At 40.7% G+C, this 10,429-nt stretch overlaps 1 pseudogene; it reads right to left on the minus strand.

Annotated features, from left to right (window-relative positions):
* Positions 1–6,799: 6,799 nt before the first annotated feature.
* LOC102860535 lies at positions 6,800–7,775 on the minus strand (annotated as a pseudogene).
* Positions 7,776–10,429: the final 2,654 nt, after the last annotated feature.

The following is a 10,429-nucleotide window of genomic DNA, read 5'->3' on the forward strand; positions in this document are numbered from 1 at the left end:
TTCAAATCCACCAACAGCTCCATGAAAGATGAGCAGTCTCCTTCCGTGTGATTCAGCTGCCTCTGAAAGGGCTATGAGTTGGCTCTGACTCAACAGTTGTTGTTGTTGTTGGATTTAGAAGGACTTGATAATAAAGCCTCTAAAATTCAATGTTTTCAAAATAATCAGGAAGTATAAAAATGTTTTTGGTACAATATAATGTTAAAAAATATATGAACTGTATATTAAATATGGCCTTGGTTTTTGTTTTGTTTTTGAAATGTATTTTAACATCTGTTGGGACCTCTAGTGGTTTAGTGGTTAGGAGTTGTGCCACCAACCCAAAGGCACATGGTTCAAATTCACCTGATACCCAATAGCAGACATATGGGACGTCTTCTCCTGTGTGAATTACAGCTTTGGAACAATCTGCTGGAGGGTCAGTTATGAATCAGTTCTGACTTATGGCACATAATAACAAACCCGTAACATCTGTATTTACATGTCTTCTTAGTACAAACAAGGTCCTGTTATCTCTATGCAGATTGTTGATTAGCTTTCCTCCAATCCTGATGCCACATTCTTCTTCATATAACCCAGCTTCTCAAAGGATCTGCTCAGCATACAGATTGAATAGGTGTGGAGAAAGGATACAACGCTGATACACATTTTTCTTGATTTTAAACCATTCGTTTATTCCTTTGATCTGTTCAGAGAAAAGTGGTAAGGAATTGCAGTGCCATCCAACCTATACTTCTTAGTCTGTGTATAGGTTTTGCATGAACACAGTTGGTGCTCTGGGATTTCCATTCTTCTCAGTGTTATTTATAAGAATCCACATAGTCAAATGCCTTGGTATAGTCAGTAAAACAAAGTAAATGTCTTTCTAGTATTGTCTGCTTTTAGTCAAGATAGATCTGATATCAGCAGTGACTTTCCTTATGCTGAAGCCTCTTCTGAATCCAGCTTGGATTTCTGGCAGTTCCCTGTTATTGTACTGTTCCAGCCATTTTAAAATTTGTCTTCAGCAAGATTTTACTTGCATGTAATATTAAAGATGTTGCTGATATTGTTAGGTGCCATCAAGTTGAGTATGACTTATAGTGACCCTATGACTTATAATGACCCAATGAACCACAATCCTATGCTATCCTCATCATATCTGACACACTTGAGCCATTGCTGCTGTCACCATCACAGCCTATCTATTGAGGGGTTTCCTATCTTTCAATGATCCTCCACCTTTCCTAATATAACGTCCCTTTCCAAGGAGAATAGCATTTCCTAGCAACATGCCCAGAGAATGTGAGATAAAGCTTTGCCATCCTTGCCTCCAAGGAGCATTCTGATTGCACTTTTCCTGACATTTCTGTTTGTTCTTTTGGCTGTCCTTTGGTTATTCACTATTCTTCTCCAACATCACAACTCAAAGGTATCAGTTCTTCTTCTGTGATCCTTATTCACTGTCCATCTCTTAGTTGCATAGCAAATGATTGAAAGACTGTGGCCTGAATCAGGTCCACGTTAGTCTTTGAACTGACATCATTGCTCTTCAGTACTTTGGAAAATTCCCTAACAGTGGATTTTCCCAGTGCAATACACCACCTAATCTCCTGGCTGTTAGTACCAGGGTGTTGATTGTGGATCTAAAAAAGATGAAATTATTGACAGTTTTAGACTTTTCTCTATTTTCATATTGTTGCCTCACCAGTGGAGAGGATTTTTGTCTTAATGTTGACATGCAATTCATATTGAAGGCTGTACTTTCAGTAAGCAGGGTTGTGTCATTTGCATAATGCAGATTGTGGTGGGTTTTTTCCATAATGCGGATTGTTGATGAGTCTTCCTCCTATCCTGATGCTACACTTCTTCGTAGAGGAGATTGAGCATGCTCAGGGTGATATGGCTGTAGAGTCTTAACAGCTGAAATGATTTGCCCAGCATATAGATTGAGTATGTATGGAGAAAAGATACAACTCTGATAAACAGTTTCCTAATTTTAAACCATACAGTGTTCCCTTTCTCTGTTGGGACAACAGCTGCTTGGTTTTAAGGTTTTTTATGACCCACACAGTCAGATGCCTTTGCATTGTCAATAAAGCACAATTAGACATTTTTCCAGTATTTTTTTCAGCCAGGATCCATCTTACATCAGAAGTGATATCTCTGTTGCCACTGCCTCTTCTAAACCCAGCTTGAACTTCTGGCAGTTCTCTGTCATTGTATTGTTTTAGTTTTTTTTTATAATCTTAAGCAATATTTTGCTTGCATGTGATATTAATGATACTGTTAAATAACTACTAAACCCTGTTGCATCATCTTTTTTTGGGGGAATAGGAACAAATACAGATTTCTTCCAGTAAGTTGGCCAGGCCTTCCAAATTTCTTGGCATAGACTAATGAGCACATCCAGGGCTGTATTGGTTTGCTGCAATGTCAGTTAGTAGTTTGGTAAGTTATTTTTTTGCCCATGCCTTCAGTCAGTGCAGCTTGAACTTCTTTCTTCATTACCATTGATTCTTTATCATATGTTACTTCCTGAAATGTTTCAGTGCCCACTAATTATTTTTTACCATGTATATTCTTTCAGTCTTTTTTTTTTTGACACTTCCTGCATTCAATATTTTTCCCATAGAACTTTTAGTATTGTAACTTGAGGTTTGATATTGTTCATTTCTTTCAGCTTGAAAAATGCTGAGTGTATTTTTCTCTTTCAGTTTTCTAACGTCAGATCTTTGCACATTTTATTATAATACTTGGCAGTTCTTGATCTGTGCTTTGAAATCTTCTGACCAACATTTTTATTTCATAATTTCTTCCCTTTGTTTTGGCTTCTTTATATTCTAGTGCAAATTTCAGAGTCTTTTCTGACATCCATTTTTGTCTTCTCTGTCTTAATGACCTTTAATTTTTCATGGATGATATCCTTGATGTCATCCCAAAACTCTTCTGTTCTACAGTCAGTAGTACTTGATGCCTCAAATCTATTCTTGAGTTGGTTTTTAGAATCAGTTGAGATAAACTCAACATCATATTTTGGCTTTCATGGACTTCTTTTCCTTTCCTTCACTTTCAGTGTTAACCTATACATGAGGGGTTGACGATCTCTTCCATAGTCAGCACCTGGCCTTGCTTTGACTGCTGCTATCAGACTCATTCATCGCCTCTTTCTATAAATGTAGTCAGTCTGATTCCTGTGTATCCAGTGATTCCTGTGTATCCCGTCCTGTGTAGTCAGTCTGATTCCTGTGTATCCAGTGAGGTCCATGTGCATAGTTGCTGTATATGTGTCTTAAAAAATTATTTGCAGTAAGTAAATAATTGTACAAAATTCTAGCATACAATCTCTGACCCTATTTTTGTCATCATGACTGTGTTTTCCAACTACTAGTTCTGTTTCCAAATTTTGCATCCCAGTCACTAGTTATAATTGATGCATCTTGATTGTGTGTTTGATCAATTTCAGGTGGCAAAAACTGGTAGAAATGCTCAGATTTTTTCCATCTTTGGCTTTAATTGTTGGTACACATATTGTATTAACAAGGCTTCCTTGTATTAGTATGGATAATACCTTAATGCTGACAGCATTATACTCCAGGGTAAATCTTGAAATGTTCTTTTTAATGATGAATGTGGCACTGTTCCTGTTCAGTTTGTCATTCCTGACATAGTAGATCACATAACTGTCTAATTCAAAACTTCCGCTCTCAATCCGTCTCAGCTGACTAATGCCTAGCATGTCAATCTTTATGCTTTCCGTTCCATTTTGACAACTTCCAATTCTCCTAGATTCATATTTCATATATTCCACTTCCCAATTATTATTGGTTCCTTGTAGCTGTTTCTTCTCATCTTGAATCCTGCCATATCAGCAAATAAACTTCCTTCATTGGGTGAAGGTTTTACTCTACTTCATTAAGATAGACTCTGCTCACTATTTATTTACAACATGGTGATCATTGAGTTACTGACATTCTCTACATTTATTCTATCCAGTAAATCATTTATCAAACATTTATGAGCCATCTCTTACATGTTTGTGCTAACAGAAACATAAGGAAAAGGAACATAGAAGAGGAAGTGGTTAATTCTAAAATGAGAGAAGGCTTCTAGAGGGGGTAATATCAGACCTGAGTCTTGTGGGTCCATACAAATTAGAATGGCATTGCTGAGAAAAGAAACTCTGTATGCAAAGAATAAAGAAGATGATTAGGTGATGACTTTGACTGGCTTCAAGTACAGAAGGGATGAGATGCTTGTAGGAACTGAAACTGGAAAATAGTATTACCACCCACGTTAATGAGGTGGTATGTCACAGAGCCAAGTGCTCCAAGGTAGTACTGTCTAAAGTCTTTCTCTGGTAATAGAGATCTTCTTTGTGCTGTAAAGCCATTTATGTATGGCTTAGGAGCTCCTAAAGTGACCTACAAGTCTAAGAAATGAAATTTTTAAGTTTTGCTAAAGTTTATGAAATTTAAATAGCCACTACTAGTGTTGATGATTACGTTGGACAGTATGCAGACCTATAAGACAGACTTCTGTCCAACTTGCAAAACATTTCTGTGTCATCTCTAGAATTTAAATTCATTCAAAGAATCAGTGTGGTGTACCTCTACTCTAGCTGAGACTTTAACAGCCTTTATGACATTCTAGGTACTTATACAGAACTTCATTCTGGTGACTGAAAGATTAGATCGCTAAAGATTTCTATGAAGTTTATGTGGCAAAATATTTTTTTTACAAAGTCATTTCTAAGTCCCTCTCAGTCTCCATAATCTTCCAATAAACTGGTATTTATTGTATGGTTTTGTTTTTTGTAGCAAGTACTTTTCTTTTTTGTGTAATTTAAGTAAAATTTTACTAATTTTGCACTCAACAGTTTTGTTCCCATTCCAAAGAAGGGTGACCCAACAGAGTGTGGAAACTATAGAACAGTATCATTGATTTCACATGCAAGCAAGATTCTACTGAAGATTATCCAAAAACGACTGGAATAGCACATTAGCAGAGAATGCCAGAAGCCCAGGCTGGGTTTAGAAGGGGTCGTGGTACTAGGGATATTGTAGCTAATGTTAGCTGGATCTTATCTGAGTACGAGAGGAATGTCTATCTGCAAAGGCATTTGACTGTGTGTATCATAACAAACTGTGTCTGACTCTGAGAAGAGTGGGAATCCCAGAATACTTGATCGTGCTAATGAGAAACCTATACTTGGACCAAGAGGCAGTCATCAGAACAGAGCAAGGAAACATTGCATGGTTCAAAATTGGGAAGAGCTTATGCCGGGGATGTGTCCTGTCTCCATACCTTTTCAGCCTGTATGCAGAACAGATTATCTGGGAGGCTGGGTTCTATGAAGAGAAATGTGGTATCAGGATTGATGGAAGATCTATCAACAGTCTGTGTTACGCGGATGACACCACCCTGCTTGCTGAAACAGAGGAGGACCTGAAGCACTTCCTGCAGAAGGTCAAGGACTGCAGCCTTCAATATGGATTGAGGCTCAATGTCAAGAAGACAAAGATTCTGACCACTGGACAAATTGGCAACATTAGGATGGATGGTGAAGAGATTGAGATTGTTCACAGCTTCAGCTTGCTTGGCTCCACGGTCAACTTTCTTGGCACCAGCAGCCAAGAAATTAAAAGATGTATTGCAATGGGAAGGTCTGCTGTTAGGGACCTCTCCAAAGTACAAAGGCGCAAAGAGCAATCGTGTCTCTCTGGAGACTAAGGTGCATCTGATAAGGCCATGGTCTTTGCTATCACTCGTTATGCATCAGAGAGTTGGGCAATGACTAAGGAGGATAGAAGGAGAATTGATGCCTTTGTGTAGAAGAGTATTGAAGGTACCCTGGACTGCTGAGAAAACAGACAGATTAATCCTGAAGAGGGTTAAAGTGGGCTGCTCCTTGGAGGCAAGGATCCTGGGGCTTCTTCTGACATACTTTGGTCATGTTGTAAAAAGAGACCGGTTCTTGGAGAGGACATCATGCTTGGTAGGGTGGAGGGACAGCGGAGGAGGGGAAGACCCTCTGTGAGGGGATTGATTCAGTGACTGGGGTAATCGGGATAGGTATGTCAGAGGCAATGCGATTGGCACAGGATAGAGCAGGGTTTAGGGCTGTTGTACATAGGGTCGCTGTGAGTTGCAGGCAACTCGATTGCACACAACAACAACAACAACTCAACAGTTCATACGCATTTTGTTTTATAACACTTTTTACAATACTCCCAGTGGAATTTGTGCTTTTCTCACTTCTCCCCATTATTATAATTTTCATTAATCCTTCTCTCCCTTCCTCCCTCTGGGCTTTACTCTTGAGCAGATGCTACTCTTTTGACTGTAGTTGGTTAGTCTAAGGATTGAGGACCTCCTAAGTGTTACTTTTTGGTCACTTTATATGCTTATGTATAAATTGAACCTCAGAGGTAAAGTTCTGATCCAGATTTGAAGGGCGTCTGAAGGCCATAGGTTGGGCTAAAGTTCACCCAGTCTCTGTTGGATCGGTATGCCTCTGCCAGGTACCCTCAGAGATGTTGTGCATGGATGTGGTGTAGTAGGTCTGTTTTTCAAAATGGCTTTCCTTTATTATTGCCCTTGACTTTTCACATGGCTGGGCATGAACATGCAAACCAAGTGTATTCATCTCTCCATGAGAGGATTGGACACTTTCATCATTCCATCAGATTTGAGCTCAACAGTTCAGCAGCAGAAAGAGGGAATCTCCCTGTCAGCAAGAAAGCAGCAGCAGAACGGCACATCTTTTTTTTTTTTTTTTTACTGTAAACATTATCTAATTAGGTTTTATACGAGTAATCTAAAATACCAATTTGTGAGGATAAACCCCTTGGTGAGGGAGAGTAAAGAACGCAGGTGGCTTTTGAGCTGAGGAACGGCTCCGATTTTGGGTAAAACCTGGGAGTCCACAGCTTTCTAATCAACCTTGCCCTGCTCGGTAATCTCTTATTTCTCCTCTGTGTCAAAGATCTCACACACCTGGTGGTGGGGCTTCCACAGTTTCTTCTTAAAGTAAGTGTTAGTGAGATGCTTTGGGATCAACATTAGTGGAGGTGACAATGACAAATTTCTGGTGTGTTCTCTGCAGAGGAACGGGATTGAGGGTCAGAGGCCTAGTCATAAGGAGCAAACCACTATCCAGCTGCTTCAGGAAACCACTCTCTTGCCCGGGTGGTGCCCTGTGAGGATGACCAGAACGGTCCCGGGGTGATACTCCCGTGTAGCCTCCTCATGTGCTCAGTGAAGGGCTTTTTGCCAGGGCTTAGCAGCTTCCGAGGCACATCTTCAGTAGGGTAATACCTGGGTATTTTATTGATTTCACCACTCAGGTACCACCGTTCTTGTCACCACCTACTGGTTTTTGTTGTTTTTTTTAAAATTGTAACACTTCTTGCTGATCTTCTCTGTATCGTTCCAATTTTAGTATATGTGCTGCCGAAGGGAGCACCACCTACTGGTTTTGTGACAGTAGCAAGAACCTTCTCCTTCTTTTCAACCCTGGATTTAGTGGCCGAGTACTTCCTCTTGTACATGGCTTTCCTGGAATACATGGCCTATTGGGAATACCTGCTGATTCCCTAGGCTAGGACAGGATTGAGGCTGCTGTGGGGTTTCCCCTTCTTGGGTATTTTGCCTGTGCCCTTGGGCTTGGCTTTTTTAGTTTAGCCACTAGCATCTGCCTTCTTGGCTTCAGGCTTGATCTCAGGCTTTTTCTCCTTAGGGCCCAGCTTTTCACCTGCCTTCTTGCAAGATGGGGAAAAAACAGAACTGCACATCTTTGGCAGCCAGATATTTTTCTGCACCAGCCAGATCTAGCCTTTCAGGAGAGGAGCAGCAACCAGAGCAGAGATCCAGAGATCTTTCATGAACTAGAACTGACCTGAGACTGCTGTGCCATTGAACCAGAGACCAATGTCTTTGCCTAAGCTTGCTGGAGTACTTGAGTCTGGGAGAGATGCCAGAATTCGTAGGGCTTAGAGAGCTTTTTAATACTGGCCTAAGGCTGCTAGGTTTAAGGTTGAAGGACCAGTGAGCGTGCTTCAGAAAATGTCCTGACAGGGAAATTGTATCCTTTTCCAGCCTGACTTGTGACATGCTAATGTCTCTAATAGATCCCATAATTGAGAGTGTAGCTGTGTGAGGTTGGTGAAGGAAGTTAAGTGGTATTTCCTTAAGAACAGACAAGATTCCATTCGGAGCCCAGCAGGGTACTAGCAGATATTTGGTAAATATGAAGGGGGCATTATCCTCATGATGATAACTTACTAAAAGTAATTTCATTTGGGAAGAATTTGTCTTAAGTCAGTCCACTTTATAGGTAAGTACAACTATCCCTTGACAGTAGTTTTACCAAGAAAGTAATAAATAACTCTGCTATCAAAGATTTCTTTAAAGTAGTAAAGAGCAAGGATGTTAGTACAGTGACTAAGGTGTACTAGATATAAGCCATGGTATTTTCAGGTGCTTCATAAATACCAGAGAGTTGTGGAGTGAATAAAGAACTCTGAACAATTGTTGCCTTTGAATTGTGGTTTTGATGAAGAGTATCGAATATTCCGTGGACTGCTAAAAGAACAAACAAACCTGTCTTGAATGAAGTACAGCCAGGGTGCTGCTTTGGAAGCATGGATGGTGAGACTTGATCTCACATACTTTGGGTGTGTTGTCAGGAAGGGCCAGTCTCTGGAAAAGGACATCCTTCTTGAAAAAGTGGAGGACCAGCAAAAAAGAGTAAGACCCTCAACACGATGAGCTGACACAGGGACAGCAACAGTAGGCTTGAACATAGTTGCAATTAGGAGGATGGTACAGGATAGGGAAGGCTTTGATCCATTGCACTCTGGGTCAGTGTGACTCAGAGTCGACTTAGTGGTATCCAACCACAATAATCACATACAGTGTACACCAACCGAGTGTTAAATAATATAGTGGCTGTTTAAGCATAGTCTAGTCATTTATCATTAATATGATCTAGAATGCATTGACACATATGCTCCAGTTATGAGTTTTGGGGGTTTTGGTTATTATATATCTATATAATGTTTACAGCAAACAATCTGGTAAGCACTCAGTGAAGGAAGTTAAGTGATACTTCCTTAAGAACAGACAAGATTCCATTCACAGCCCAGCAGGATAATAGCAGATATTTGGTGAGATTGTTCACAGCTGTAGTTTGCTTGGCTCCACAGTCAACACTCTTGGCACCAGTAGCCAGGAAATGAAAAAGTACTGAAGAGCAGTGGTGTCTCTCTGGAGACTAAGGTGCGTCTGATATAGGTCATGGTCTTTGCTATCACTTGTTATGCATCAGAGAGTTGGACAATGACTAAGGAGTATAGAAGGAGAATTGATGCCTTTGAGCTGTGGTGCTGGAGAAGAGTATTGAGGGTAGATGGTATACCAATTGAAGGATTTCAGATAACAGATGTTGCCCTGGATGTGCTCACCAAGTTGTGCCAAGAAATCTGGAGAACAACCACTTGGCCAACTGACTGGAAGAGATCTATATTTCTTCCCATTCCAAAGAAAGGTGACCCAACTGAGTGTGGAAACTATAGAACAGTGAGATTGATTTCACATGCAAGCAAGATTCTACTGAAGATTATCCAAAACTGATTAGAACAGCACATCAGCAGAGAACTTCCAGAAGTCCAGGCTGGGTTTAGAAGGGGTCGTGGTACTAGGGATATTGTTGCTGATGTTAGATGGATCTTGGCTGAAAGCAGAGAATACCCGAAGAATGTCTATCTGTGTTTCATTGATTATGCAAAGGCATTTGACTGTGTGGATCATAACAAACTGTGGCTGACTCTGAGAAGAATGGGAATCCCAGAACATTTAATTGTGCTAATACGAAACCTATACTTGGACCAAGAGACAGTAGTCAGAACAGAGCAGGGTAACACTGCATGGTACAAAATTGGGAAGGGTGTACGCCAGGGATGCATCCTGTCTCCATACCTTTTCAACATGTATGCAGAGCAGATTATCAGAGAGGCTGGGCTCTATGAGGAGAATTGTGGCATCAGGATTGGTGGAAGATCTATTAACAATCTGCGTTATGCAGATGACACAACCTTGCTTGCTGAAACTGAGGAGGACCTCATGCACTTGCTGCGAAGGGTCAAGGACTGCAGCCTTCAGTATGGACTGAGGCTCAATGTCAAGAAGACAAAGATTCTCACCACTGGACCAATTGGCAGCATCAGGATGGATGGCGAAGAGATTGAGATTGTTCACAGCTTCAGTTTGCTCACCTCCACAGTCAACACTCTTGGCACCAGCAATCAGGAAATCAAAAAGTGTATTGCGATGGGAAAGTCTGCTGTTAGGGACCTCTCTAAAGTACTCAGGAGCAACGGTGTCTCTCTGGAGACTAAGGTGCGCCTGACACAGGCCATGGTCTTTGCAACCGCTTGTTGTGCATCAG

Source organism: Elephantulus edwardii, unplaced genomic scaffold (genome assembly GCF_000299155.1).
Source record: "Elephantulus edwardii isolate Elephantulus edwardi_28Jun2011 unplaced genomic scaffold, EleEdw1.0 scaffold00122, whole genome shotgun sequence".
NCBI lineage: Eukaryota > Metazoa > Chordata > Mammalia > Macroscelidea > Macroscelididae > Elephantulus > Elephantulus edwardii.